Below are 15,880 nucleotides of genomic sequence, written 5' to 3'. Positions count from 1 at the left end.
ATAAGTAATAAAATAAATTCATTATGGTGAATATTTTAAAGGTAAAATCATGAAAAAATGTGCTTTATTTACTTAAGATGAACATACTTGTAGCTCTGGAAGGAGATAATTAATCTTTAAAAAAATTTTTTTAACTTTTATAAACATTTTTGAGAGACAGAGAGAGACAGAGAATGAGCAGGGAAGGGGCAGAGAGAGAGGGAGACACAGAATCTGAAGCAGGCTCCAGGCTCTGAGCTGTCAGCACAGAGCTCGACTCAGGGCTCAAACTCATGAACTCCAAGATCATGACCTGAGCCAAAGTCGTATGCTCAACCGACTGAGCACCCAGACGCCCCTTAATCTTTTTTTTTTATACTGGTTGTCATTGACTTAAGCTGTCATTAACTTGAGTTGTCACTGACTTGAGTTGTCACTATATGAAATACATATATGTGTGTGTGAATGTGTGTATGAATACATACAAAGTGCCATATCCAACTTTAATAATGTATGGATATTTACCTGTGCTGAAAACTTCAAAATAAAATGCTTAAAGCTTAATAGTTTAAAATATGTGGCAATCTCTTTCTAAAAGAAATAATGTTTGTCTTCTCAATAAGAGTAACTGTGAAATAAAACGGTAACAGAACCTTGTATATTTTTCGATGTTTAAAGTAATGCCATAAAGTATAATTATTTTTTAAATGTCTAAAAAGTAAAACATCTAAATACTCATTGCCAGAAGCTGAAATATTACACGTAGCTTTCAATTTCAGTACTGGTCTAATGAGTAAGCAACAGTAGGTAGGAAAATCTTCACAAACAAAAGCCTTTATGACCAAATTGTGAAAGGGCATATAAAATCAATTATGACAATACTAACAGCACAATTTACATTTCACAAAATGGTAATCAGGAAAAAATAAAAATAGAAAACAAATATTAGACATAGGATATATTTGATGACGATTTTATTATATCAAGAAATTTCTCATATTATCCACTCATTAACAGAGAAAGTTATTATTGTTCAGAGGTACTGTTTTCAATGCATATTAATTAAGACGAAACATATTATTAAATTATTTTATTCATAACCAGTATAAATAATTAGTAAAATATTTCTAGCTCTATTGCTCCATCAGCTTTATATGATGTCTTGATAGCTGTCCACAAAGCCTAAGAGAATGCAGCATGAATATGTTTACAATTAGATTTATGAACAGGGAGTAAGTGGACCTCTTCATACTCCTTAAAAACATGAAACACCCAAATTCTATAGGAGAAACCAGCAGCCCTGATATGGACACCACCACCACCACCAACAAATAGCATGGGATGAAACTCATTATGTGGATAGGATTCCTCAAATAGTTGCTGCATTCTGGCTGGCACATATTTGTTCTAAATGATCAGGTAAAGAGAGAAGATGAACAATCATGAACCATCTGTGAGGGTGTTCTTCAATGAGAGAAATTAGAATGATCTTTTAGAAAGGGGGTATGATTTAAATTTGAAGACTGTAACAATGGTACTATATAATAGGAATGATGGCCAAAGAGATAGAAGAATTTTGGAACAAGCTTTTAAAATAGACATGTGTAAACATACGGCCTATAATTATTGCTACCTCTTTATAATTTTAATCTCAATTGTGAGAATAAAAGAAAATCACATAAAACAACTGAAATGAAAGTTGTGCCCAGCATGAAAGATGGCATGGGATAATACAATATAAAAGAAAGTTTCTCACCCATGGTAAGATCAATTGATGGAGATTGATCCCTTAATTATTGCATTAGAGCTATTTCCATATAAAACCACTCATACACCAGGTTGACAAGAACCCAAATTCTTTGGAAATGTAGATTAATGATCATATTTTAGTTTAGAACCCACAGTAAAATATGAATACATGTGGTACTGGTTTTTGTCTGCTTTTTGAATAACATTGCATTTGTTTCATAGGTTAGTAGGATGTAGCCACATACTAGGCTAGTTTTTCATAAATGAAAGAGATTTAAAACAATTCATATATATTTAATAATCCAAAAATTAAAATTTATTCTAAATACCAATAATTTAAAAATGAAATGCGATCATTTAAAAATAGAAGATGCAGTTGCATCCAACTGTGTATGAAATTCAATTGATGGGATCCAATTGATGTTTTTCCTAATTTCTGCTATATTTTTCAGTACTCATAACCTTTAATGACATAAATGATAGCTCCAACTTTGAGCTTACTGATAACTTCTAAAGATTTTAAATTTTGATAGACTTAAAAATTGTCTTATTTAAATGATCATGGATATATTCAGAATTATCTTAATGCTTTATGAACTACCCATTTTTTCCTATATAATTATAATTTTCTATGAAACACCTTGGAAATGTTTGGGAAAAAAAAAACACTGCTAAGTTTCATATACACAAAGGTAAGATTAAATGGTATCTTATCATGTATCAATTAGACTACAATGAACAATGCCTATGTAGTTTGCAGTTTTCAGAAGTTAGTAGATACATTACATCATGAGCACTGTTGGCACTGTAAACAGAACCAGGATTTGATTTCATATGTAAAAAGTCTATCTGTAGGAACACTTGAATTATAGAGAAGACTTTTCTGTGATTTCCTTTAAAAGCAATTTTCGATACTAGCCCTTTGTCCGATATGTCATTTGCAAATATCTTTTCCCATTCCGTTGGTTGCCTTTTAGTTTTGTTGGTTGTTTCCTTTGCTGTGCAGAAGCTTTTTATCTTCATAAGGTCCCAGTAATTCACTTTTGCTTTTAATTCCCTTGCCTTTGGGGATGTGTCGAGTAAGAGATTGCTACGGCTGAGGTCAGAGAGGTCTTTTCCCGCTTTCTCCTCTAAGGTTCTGATGGTTTCCTGTCTCACATTTAGGTCCTTTACCCATTTTGAGTTTATTTTTGTGAATGGTGTGAGAAAGTGGTCTAGTTTCAACCTTCTGCATGTTGCTGTCCAGTTCTCCCAGCACCATTTGTTCTCCCAGCACCTGATGCTAAGTGAAATAAGCCATCCAGAGAAAGACAGATACCATATGGTTTCACTCTTATGTGGATCCTGAGAAACTTAACAGGAACCCATGGAGGAGGGGAAGGAAAAAAAAAAAAAAAAGAGGTTAGAGTGGGAGAGAGCCAAAGCATAAGAGACTGTTAAAAACTGAGAACAAACTGAGGGTTGATGGGGGGTGGGAGGGAGGGGAGGGTGGGTGATGGGTATTGAGGAGGGCACCTTTTGGGATGAGCACTGGGTGTCGTATGGAAACCAATTTCTCAATAAATTTCATATATATAAAAAAAAATAAATAAAAGCAATTTTCCCCATGCTTGTTTTCCATGTCTTTTTAAATATCTCCAGACCATTTCACTACTAAGGCTATTAATTAACTGTCAATATAACAAACACTCTTTTCTCTCCTTATAGGGAGATCACAGTGTGACAATTGAATCCTCAAAGATAATGACCTAATATGTGTTGAACTGAAATTGAAAAGCTAGTGATCAAGAGAGTTTTAAAAATGTGATATTTTAAAACACTACCGGGGGGAAGATGGCGGCGTAGGAGGACGCTGGGCTCACCACGCGTCCTGCTGATCACTTAGATTCCACCTACACCTGCCTAAATAACCCAGAAAACCGCCAGAGGATAAGCAGAACGGAGTCTCCAGAGCCAAGCACAGACGAGAGGCCCACGGAAGAGGGTAGGAAGGGCGGCGAGGCGGTGCCCGCTCCACGGACTGGCGGGAGGGAGCCGGGGCAGAGGGGCGGCTCGCCAGCCAAGCAGAGCCCCCAAGTCCAGCTTGCAAAAGCGGAGGGGCCTGACGGACTGTGTTCCGACAGCAAGCGCGACTTAGCCTCTGGGAGGTCATAAGTTAACAGCTCTGCTCGGAAAGCGGTAAGGCTGGAGGACAAAGGGAGGGTGAGCTGCGGAGCCCCCGGACGACAGAGCTCAGTTTGGCGGGGAACAAGGGCGCTCGCCAGCGCCATCTCCCCCGCCCATCCCCCAGCCAAAATCCCAAAGGGAACCGGTTCCTGCCAGGGAAATTGCTCGCTCCGCGCAAACACCCAACTCTGTGCTTCTGCGGAGCCAAACCTCCCGCAGCGGATCTGACTCCCTCCGGCTGCCACAGGGCCCCTCCTGAAGTGGATCACCTAAGGAGAAGCGAGCTAAGCCTGCCCCTCCTGCCGCCGTGCACCTTGTCTTCCCACCCCAGCTAATACGCCAGATCCCCAGCATCACAAGCCTGGCAGTGTGCAAGTAGCCCAGACGGGCCACGCCACCCCACAGTGAATCCCGCCCCTAGGAGAGGGGAAGAGAAGGCACACACCAGTCTGACTGTGGCCCCAAAGGTGGGCTGGGGGCAGACATCAGGTCGGACTGCGGCCCCGCCCACCAACTCCAGTTATAGACCACAGCACAGGGGAAGTGCCCTGCAGGCCCTCACCACACCAGGGACTATCCAAAATGACCAAGCAGAAGAATTCCCCTCAGAAGAATCTCCAGGAAATACCAACAGCTAATGAGCTGATCAAAAAGGATTTAAATAATATAACAGAAAGTGAATTTAGAATAATAGTCATAAAATTAATCGCTGGGCTGGAAAACAGCATACAGGACAGCAGAGAATCTCTTGCTACAGAGATCAAGGGACTAAGGAACAGTCACGAGGAGCTGAAAAACGCTTTAAATGAAATGCAAAACAAAATGCAAACCACCACGACTCGGATGGAAGAGGCAGAGGAGAGAATAGGTGAACTAGAAGATAAAGTTATGGAAAAAGAGGAAGCTGAGAAAAAGAGAGATAAAAAAATCCAGGAGTATGAGGGGAAAATTAGAGAACTAAGTGATACACTAAAAAGAAATAATATACGCATAATTGGTATCCCAGAGGAGGAAGAGAGAGGGAAAGGTGCTGAAGGGGTACTTGAAGAAATAATAGCTGAGAACTTCCCTGAACTGGGGAAGGAAAAAGGCATTGAAATCCAAGAGGCACAGAGAACTCCCTTCAGACGTAACTTGAATCGATCTTCTGCACGACATATCATAGTGAAACTGGCAAATTACAAGGATAAAGAGAAAATTCTGAAAGCAGCAAGGGGTAAACGTGCCCTAACTTATAAAGGGAGACCTATAAGACTCGTGACTGATCTCTCTGTTGAAACTTGGCAGGCCAGAAAGAATTGGCACGAGATTTTCAGTGTGCTAGACAGAAAAAATATGCAGCCGAGAATCCTTTATCCAGCAAGTCTGTCATTTAGAATAGAAGCAGAGATAAAGGTCTTCCCAAACAAACAAAAACTGAAGGAATTTGTCACCACTAAACCAGCCCTACAAGAGATCCTCAGGGGGACCCTGTGAGACAAAGTACCAGAGACATCACTACAAGCATAAAACATACAGACATCACCATGACTCTAAACCCGTATCTTTCTATAATAACACTGAATGTAAATGGATTAAATGCGCCAACCAAAAGACATAGGGTATCAGAATGGATAAAAAAACAAGACCCATCTATTTGCTGTCTACAAGAGACTCATTTTAGACCTGAGGACACCTTTAGATTCAGAGTGAGGGGATGGAGAACTATTTATCATGCTACTGGAAGCCAGAAGAAAGCTGGAGTAGCCATACTTATATCAGACAAACTAGACTTTAAATTAAAGGCTGTAACAAGAGATGAAGAAGGACATTATATAATAGTTACAGGGTCTATCCATCAGGAAGAGCTAACAATTATAAATGTCTATGCGCCGAATACCGGAGCCCCCAAATATATAAAACAATTACTCATAAACAGAAGCAACCTTATTGATAAGAATGTGGTAATTGCTGGGGACTTTAACACCCCGCTTACAGAAATGGATAGATCATCTAGACACACGGTCAATAAAGAAACAAGGGCCCTGAATGAGACACTGGATCAGATGGACTTGACAGATCTATTTAGAACTCTGCATCCCAAAGCAACAGAATATACTTTCTTCTCGAGTGCACATGGAACATTCTCCAAGATAGATCATATACTGGGTCACAAAACAGCCCTTCATAAGTTTACAAGAATTGAAATTATACCATGCATACTTTCAGACCACAATGCTATGAAGCTTGAAATCAACCACAGGAAAAAGTCTGGAAAACCTCCAAAAGCATGGAGGTTAAAGAACACCCTACTAACGAATGAGTGGGTCAACCAGGCAATTAGAGAAGAAATCAAAAAATATATGGAAACAAACGAAAATGAAAATACAACAATCCAAACGCTTTGGGACGCAGCGAAGGCAGTCCTGAGAGGAAAATACATTGCAATCCAGGCCTATCTCAAGAAACAAGAAAAATCCCAAATACAGAATCTAACAGCACACCTAAAGGAAATAGAAGCAGAACAGCAAAGGCAGCCTAAACCCAGCAGAAGAAGAGAAATAATAAAGATCAGAGCAGAAATAAACAATATAGAATCTAAAAAAACTGTAGAGCAGATCAACGAAACCAAGAGTTGGTTTTTTGAAAAAATTAACAAAATTGACAAACCTCTAGCCAGGCTTCTAAAAAAGAAAAGGGAGACGACCCAAATAGATAAAATCATGAATGAAAATGGAATTATTACAACCAATCCCTCAGAGATACAAACAATTATCAGGGAATACTATGAAAAATTATATGCCAACAAATTGGACAACCTGGAAGAAATGGACAAATTCCTGAACACCCACACTCTTCCAAAACTCAATCAGGAGGAAATAGAAAGCTTGAACAGACCCATAACCAGCGAAGAAATTGAATCGGTTATCAAAAATCTCCCAACAAATAAGAGTCCAGGACCAGATGGCTTCCCAGGGGAGTTCTACCAGACGTTTAAAGCAGAGATAATACCTATCCTTCTCAAGCTATTCCAAGAAATAGAAAGGGAAGGAAAACTTCCAGACTCATTCTATGAAGCCAGTATTACTTTGATTCCTAAACCAGACAGAGACCCAGTAAAAAAAGAGAACTACAGGCCAATATCCCTGATGAATATGGATGCCAAAATTCTCAATAAGATACTAGCAAATCGAATTCAACAGCATATAAAAAGAATTATTCACCATGATCAAGTGGGATTCATTCCTGGGATGCAGGGCTGGTTCAACATTCGCAAATCAATCAATGTGATACATCACATTAACAAAAAAAAAGAGAAGAACCATATGATCCTGTCAATCGATGCAGAAAAGGCCTTTGACAAAATCCAGCAACATTTCTTAATAAAAACCCTTGAGAAAGTCGGGATAGAAGGAACATACTTAAAGATCATAAAAGCCATTTATGAAAAGCCCACAGCTAACATCATCCTCAACGGGGAAAAACTGAGAGCTTTTTCCCTGAGATCAGGAACACGACAGGGATGCCCACTCTCACCGTTGTTGTTTAACATAGTGCTGGAAGTTCTAGCATCAGCAATCAGACAACAAAAGGAAATCAAAGGCATCAAAATTGGCAAAGATGAAGTCAAGCTTTCGCTTTTTGCAGATGACATGATATTATACATGGAAAATCCGATAGACTCCACCAAAAGTCTGCTAGAACTGATACATGAATTCAGCAAAGTTGCAGGATACAAAATCAATGTACAGAAATCAGTTGCATTCTTATACACTAACAACGAAGCAACAGAAAGACAAATAGAGAAACTGATCCCATTCACAATTGCACCAAGAAGCATAAAATACCTAGGAATAAATCTAACCAAAGATGTAAAAGATCTGTATGCTGAAAACTATAGAAAGCTTATGAAGGTAATTGAAGAAGATTTAAAGAAATGGAAAGACATTCCCTGCTCATGGATTGGAAAAATAAATATTGTCAAAATGTCAATACTACCCAAAGCTATCTACACATTCAATGCAATCCCAATCAAAATTGCACCAGCATTCTTCTCGAAACTAGAACAAGCAATTCTAAAATTCATATGGAACCACAAAAGGCCCCGAATAGCCAAAGGAATTTTGAAGAAGAAGACCAAAGCAGGAGGCATCACAATCCCAGACTTTAGCCTCTACTACAAAGCTGTCATCATCGAGACAGCATGGTATTGGCACAAAAACAGACACACAGACCAATGGAATAGAATAGAAACCCCAGAACTAGACCCACAAACATATGGCCAACTCATCTTTGACAAAGCAGGAAAGAACATCCAATGGAAAAAAGACAGCCTCTTTAACAAATGGTGCTGGGAGAACTGGACAGCAACATGCAGAAGGTTGAAACTAGACCACTTTCTCACACCATTTACAAAAATAAACTCAAAATGGATAAAGGACCTAAATGTGAGACAGGAAACCATCAGAACCTTAGAGGAGAAAGCAGGAAAAGACCTCTCTGACCTCAGCCGTAGCAATCTCTTACTCTACACATCCCCAAAGGCAAGGGAATTAAAAGCAAAAGTGAATTACTGGGACCTTATGAAGATAAAAAGCTTCTGCACAGCAAAGGAAACAACCAACAAAACTAAAAGGCAACCAACAGAATGGGAAAAGATATTTGCAAATGACATATCGGACAAAGGGCTAGTATCTAAAATCTATAAAGAGCTCACCAAACTCCACACCCGAAAAAGAAATAACCCAGTGAAGAAATGGGCAGAAAACATGAATAGACACTTCTCTAAAGAAGACATCCAGATGGCCAACAGGCACATGAAAAGATGTTCAGCGTCGCTCCTTATCAGGGAAATACAAATCAAAACCACACTCAGGTATCACCTCACGCCAGTCAGAGTGGCCAAAATGAACAAATCAGGAGACTATAGATGCTGGAGAGGATGTGGAGAAACGGGAACCCTCTTGCACTGTTGGTGGGAATGCAAATTGGTGCAGCCGCTCTGGAAAGCAGTGTGGAGGTTCCTCAGAGAATTAAAAATAGACCTACCCTATGACCCAGCAATAGTACTGCTAGGAATTTATCCAAGGGATACAGGAGTACTGATGCATAGGGGCACTTGTACCCCAATGTTCATAGCAGCACTCTCAACAATAGCCAAATTATGGAAAGAGCCTAAATGTCCATCAACTGATGAATGGATAAAGAAATTGTGGTTTATATACACAATGGAACACTACGTGGCAATGAGAAAAAATGAAATATGGCCTTTTGTAGCAACGTGGATGGAACTGGAGAGTGTGATGCTAAGTGAAATAAGCCATACAGAGAAAGACAGATACCATATGGTTTCACTCTTATGTGGATCCTGAGAAACTTAACAGGAACCCATGGGGGAGGGGAAGGAAAAAAAAAAAAAAAAGGACGTTAGAGTGGGAGAGAGCCAAAGCATAAGAGACTGTTAAAAACTGAGAACAAACTGAGGGTTGATGGGGGGTGGGAGGGAGGGGAGGGTGGGTGATGGGTATTGAGGAGGGCACCTTTTGGGATGAGCACTGGGTGTTGTATGGAAACCAATTTGTCAATAAATTTCATAAAAAAAAAACACTAAAAAAAATAAAAATAAAAATGTGATATTTTTATTTTTTAATAAAATGTTTAATATCAGGTAAAGTATCAGAATACTGCCAGCTAAGAATATTTGAACAAAGAGTAGAATCATAGTAAACGTTATAGCTATGAAGAATAATTAAAACAGTATGGAATAGTAATTTTATTTTTAAAAATCTGAATCAATCCTGTTGAAAGGTATTATAAGTGACCAAATATGTACAGGATTATGTGAATTAATTATTTGTTGTCTGTCAACTATTTCCAGTCTTCATTGCAATACTGTATTAATATTTTAGGCCCTTATTTTTTCCTACATAAGGGATACTTTCATGGTTGATTTATAATAACTTCAAAAATTGATATGTGTACAAAAACAGGCAAACAAATATATAAAAATTAAAAATTTCCATATCAGTGTGTTAATAATCTTCCTCCATCCTGATTGAATACTAATGTTAAATGCTGAAAAAACAATATTGAAGGAATACTAGACTTGGAGGGTTAGTAAACACAACATTTTAGTGTTGAACTGGAATTCCCTTAAAAATATCTAAGTACAGAGAGGGGAAGAGGGTGGTGTAGGAGGACGCTGGGCTCACCTCGTCCTGCTGATTGCTTAGATTCCACCCACATCTGCCTAAAAAACCCAGAAAACTGCCAGAAGACTAGCAGAACAGACTCTCTGGAGCCAAGTGTAGACAAGAGGCCTATGGAAGAGGGCAGGAAGGGCAGAGAGGTGGTGTGTGCTACACGGACTGGCGGGAAGGAGTGGGGAAGTGGAGGCGCAACCCACTCAGCAAGGCAGAGCCCCTGAAGTCTGGCTTGCAAAAGTGGAGGGACCAGACCCTGTGGGATCTGACAGCCAGCAGGACTTAACATCTGGAATGTAAAAAGTCAACAGCTCTGCTCTCACGAAGAGGGCGAGAGGACACTGGGAGGGAGAGTCGTTGAGCCCTGGAAGACAGAGCTCAGCCCAGCTGGGGAACAAAGGCACTGGCAAGCACCATCTCCCTCTCCCATCCCCCAGCAGAAATTCCAAAGGGAACCAGTTCCCATCACTGAACTTGCTTGCACCATGGAAATGCCCAACACTGTTCTTCGGTGGATCCATCTCTCCAAGAGGTCTGCCTCTCTTCCAGTGCTGCGGGGCCCCTCCCACAGGGGACCACTGATGGCAAAGTGAGCTAAGCCTGCCCCTCCTGCCCCTGTGCACTTGTGGATCCACCCGGGCTAATACTCCTTGGCCAGATCCCATTGAAGAATCACCACAAGCCTGGCAATGTGCAAGTAGCCCAGACAGGGGCCACACCACTCCACAGTGAGTCCTGCTCCTGGAAAGAGGAAGATAAGGTACTCACCAGTGTGACTGTGGCCCCAGCGGGTGGGCTGGGGGTTGATATGGGGTCTGACTGCAGCCCCACCCACCAACACAAGTTACTCCAGACAGCACAGGGAAAGTGCCCTGCAGTTGGGAGCCACCACAGGGACTACCCAAAATGACAATACAGAACAATTCTCCTCACAAGAAACTCCAGAAAGTAGCGACAGCTGATGAATTGCTCAAAAACAATTTAAGTAATATAACAGAACAAGAATTTAGAATAATAGTCATAAAATTAATTGCTGAGTTTCAAAAAAGCATAGAAGACAGAAGATAATCTATTGATATAGAGATCAAGGGACTAAGAAATAGTCATGAGGAGCTATAAAATGCTATAAATGAGGTGCAAAATAAAATGGAGGCAGCCATAGCACAGATTGAAGAAGCAGATGAGAGAATAGGTGAATTAGAAGATAAAATTATGGAAGAAGTGGAAGTTGAGAAAAAGAGAGATAACAAAATCCAGGAGTATGAGAGGAGAATTAGAGAACTAAGTGATGCAATCAAACAGAACAATATCTGCATCATAGGAATTACAGAAGAAGAAGAGAGAGAGAAAGTGGCTGAAGGTGTACTTGAACAAATCATAGCTGAGAACTTCCCTGATCTGGGGAAGGAAAAAGGAATTGAAATTCAAGAGGCACAGAGAATTCCCTTCAGACGTAACTTGAATCAATTTTCTGCATGACATATCATAGTGAAACCGGCAAAATACAAGGATTAAGAGAAAATTCTGAAAGCAGCTAGGGATAAACAGGCTCTAACTTACAAAGGTAGACCCATATGAGCAGTGGCAGACCTATCTACTGAAACTTGGCAGGCCAGAAAGGAATGGCAGGAAACCTTCAATATGATGAACAGAAGAAATATGCAGCTGAGAATCCTTTATCCAGCAAGTCTGGCATTCAGAATAGAAGGAGAGATAAAGGTTTCCCCAAACAAACAAAAACTGAAGGAATTCATCACACTAAACTAGCCCTCCAAGAGATCCTAAGGGGGATTCTGTGAGTGAAATGTTCAAGGACCACAAAGTACCAGAGACATCACAGGCATGAAACCTACAGACATGACAATGACTCTAAACCCACATCTTTCTATAATAACAGTGAATGTAAATGGACTAAATGCACCAGCCAAAAGACATAGGGTATCAGAATGGATAAAAAAACATGACCCATCTATTTGCTGTCTACAAGAGACTCATTTTAGACATGAGGACACCTTCAGATTGAAAGTGAGGGGAGGGAGAACTATCTATCATGCTACTGGAAGTCAAAAGAAAGCTGAAGTAGCCATACTTATATCACACAAACTAGACTTTAAATTAAGGGCTGTAACAAGAGATGAAAAGGGCATTATATAATAATTACAGGGTCTATCCATCAGGAAAAGATAACAATTATAAATGCCTATGCACTGAATATGGGAGCCCCAAACATATAAAACAATTAATCACAAACATAAGCAACCTTATTGATAAGAATGTGGTATTTTCAGGGGACTTTAATACACCATTTACAACAATGGATAGATCATCTAGACACAGGATCAATAAAGAAACAAGAGCCCTGAATGATACATTGGATCAGATGGACTTTATAGGTGTATTTAGAACTCTGCATCCCAAAGCAACAGAATATACTTTCTTCTCGAGTGCACATGGAACATTCTCCAAGATATATCATATACTGGGTCACAAAACAGCTCTTCATAAGTATACAAGAATTGAGATCATACCATGCATACTTTCAGACCACACTGCTATAAAACTTGAAATCAACCACAGGAAAAAGTCTGGAAAACCTCCAAAAGCATGGAAGTTAAAGAACACCCCACTAAAGAATGGGTCAACCAGGCAATTAGAGAAGAAATTAAAGAAAATATGGAAACAAATGAAAATGAAAATACAACAATCCAAAAGCTTTAGGATGCAGCAAAGGCAGTCCTGAGAGGAAAATACATTGCAATCCAGGCCTATCTCAAGAAACAAGAAAAATCCCAAATACAGAATCTAACAGCACACCTAAAGGAAATAGAAGCAGAACAGCAAAGAGCCTAAACCCAGCAGACGAAGAGAAAATAATATAGACCAGAGCAGAAATAAATAATATAGAATCTAAAAAAACCTGTAGAGCAGATCAATGAAACCAAGAGTTGGTTTTTTGAAAAAAATAAACAAGATTGATAAACCTCTAGCCAGGCTTTAAAAAAAAGGGGGGGGGGAATGACCCAAATAGAAAAATCATGATTTAAAATGGAATTATTACAACAAATCCCTCAGAAATACAAGCAATTATCAGGGAATACTATGAAAAATTATATGCCAACAAACTGGACAACCTGGAAGAAATGGACAAATTCCTAAGCACCCACACACTTCCAAAACTCAAAGAGGACAAAATGGAAAACTTGAACAGACCCATAACCAGTGAATAAATTGAATCAGTTATCAAAAATCTCCCAACAAATAAGAGTCCACGACCAGATGGCTTCCCTGGGGAATTCTACCAGACATTTAAAGAAGAGATAATACCTATCCTTCTCAAGCTGTTCCAGAAAATAGAAAGGGAAGGAAAACTTCCAGACTCATTCTATGAAGCCAGCATTACTTTGATTCCTAAACCAGACAGGGACCCAGCAAAAAAAGAGAACTACAGGCCAATATCCCTGATGAATATGGATGCAAAAATTCTCAACAAGATTCTAGCAAATCGAATTCAACAGCATATAACAAGAATTATTCACCATGATCAAGTGGGATTCATTGCTGGGCTGTAGGACTGGTTCAACATTCATAAATCAATCAATGTGATACATCACATTAATAAAAGAAAATGTAAGAAGCATATGATACCGTCAATCGATGCAGAAAAAGCATTTGACAAAATTCAGCATCCTTTCTTAATAAAAACCCTTGAGAAAGTCAGGATAGAAGGAACACACTTGAACATCATAAAAGCCATTTGTGAAAAGCCCACAGCTAATATCATCCTCAATGGGGAAAAACTGAGAGAGAGCTTTCCCCCTGAGTTCAGGGATGTCCATTCTCACTGCTGTTGTTTCAGAGAGTGATGGAAGTTCTAGCATCAGCAATCAGACAACAAAAGGAAATCAAAGGCATCGAAATTGGCAAAGATGAAGTCAAGCTTTCACTTTTTGCAGATGACATGATATTATACATGGAAAACCCAATAGACTCCACCAAAACGTCTCCTAGAACTGATACATGAATTCAGCAAAGTTGCAGGATACAAAATCGATGTACAGAAATCAGGTGCATTCTTATACACTAATAATGAAGCAACAGAAAGACAAATAAAGAAACCGATCCCATTCACAATTTCACCAAGAATCATAAAATACCTAGGAATAAACCTGACCAAAGATGTAAAAGATCTGTATGCTTAAAACTATAGAAAGCTTATGAAGGAAATTGAAGAAGATACAAAGAAATGGAAAAACATTCCATGCTCATGGATTGAAAGAATAAATATTGCTAAAATGTCAATACTACCCAAAGCTATCTACACATTAAATGCAATCCCAATCAAAATTGCACCAGCATTCTTTTCAAAGCTAGAACAAGCAATCCTAAAATTTGTGTGGAACCACAAAAGACTACGAATAGCCAAAGTAATATTGAAGAAGAAGACCAAAGCAGGAGGTATCACAATTCCAGACTTTAGACTCTACAACAAAGCTGTAATCATCCAGACAGCATGGTATTGGGACAAAAGAGACACATAGACCAATGCAATACAATAGAAACTCCAGAATTGGACCCACAGAAGTATGGCCAACTAATCTTTGACAAAGCAGGAAAGAATATCCAATGGAAAAAAGACAGTCTCTTTAACAAATGGTGCTGGGAGAACTGGACAGCAACATGCAGAAGATGGAAAGTAGACCACTTTCTCACACCATTCACAAAAATAAACTCAAAATGGATACAGGACCTGAATGTGAGACAGGAAATCATCAAAACCCTAGAGGAGAAAGCAGGAAAAAAACCTCCCTGACCTCAGCCGCAGCAATTTCTTACTTGACACATCCCCAAAGGCAAGGGAATTAAAAGCAAAAATGAACTACTGGGACCTCATGAAGATAAAAAGCTTCAGCACTGCAAAGGAAACAATCAACAAAGCTAAAATGAAACCAATGGAATGGAAAGAGATCTTGCAAATGACATATCAGAAAAAGGGCTAGTATTCAAAATCTATAAAGGACTCACCAAAATCTACACCTGAGAAATAATCCAGTGAAGAAATGGGCAGAAGACATGACTATACATGTCTCTAAATAAGAAATCCAGATGGCCAACAGGCACATGAAAAGATGCTCAACCTCACTCCTCATCAGGGAAATACAAATCAAAACCACACTGAGATACCACCTCACGCCAGTCAGAGTGGCTAAAATGAACAAATCAGGAGACCATAGATGCTGGAGAGGATGTAAAGAACACAAACCCTCTTGCACTGTTGGTGGGAATGCAAACTGGTGCAGCCACTCTGGAAAACAGTGTGGAAGTTCCTCAAAAAATTAAAACTAGATCTACCCTATGACCCAGCAATAGCACTGCTAAGAATTTACCAAAGGGATACAGGAGTGCTGACGCAGAGGGACTCTTGTACCCCAATGTTCATAGCAGCACTTTTAACAATAGACAAATTATGGAAAGAGCCTAAATATCCTTTAACTGATGAATGGATGAAGAAATTTTGGTTTATATACACAATGGAATTCTACGTGGCAATGAAAGAATGAAATATGGCCTTTTGTAGCAACGTGGATGGAACTGAAGAGTGTAATGCTAAGTTAAAGAAGTCATACAGAGAAAGACAGATACCATATGTTTTCACTCTTATGTGGATCCTGAGAAACTTAACAGAAGACCATGGTGGAGGGGAAGGGGAAAAAAAAAGTTAGAGAGGGAGGGAGGCAAACCATAAGACCCTTAAAAACCGAGAATAAACTGAAGGTTGATGGGGGGGTTGGAGGGAGAGGGGGGTG

The 15,880-nt window shown here is 39.4% G+C and overlaps 1 pseudogene; it reads left to right on the top strand.

Annotated features, from left to right (window-relative positions):
• Positions 1 to 15,880, top strand: part of LOC124529114 (cerebral cavernous malformations 2 protein-like) — a 164,927-nt pseudogene that overhangs the window by 135,780 nt on the left and 13,267 nt on the right.

The sequence above is a fragment of the Lynx rufus genome, unplaced genomic scaffold (genome assembly GCF_022079265.1).
Source record: "Lynx rufus isolate CCGP_SWC_20201006 ecotype Redwood Valley unplaced genomic scaffold, mLynRuf1.p SCAF_6, whole genome shotgun sequence".
In the NCBI taxonomy this organism is placed as follows: Eukaryota; Metazoa; Chordata; class Mammalia; order Carnivora; family Felidae; genus Lynx; species Lynx rufus.
This window is presented reverse-complemented; position numbering and strand designations above follow the sequence as displayed.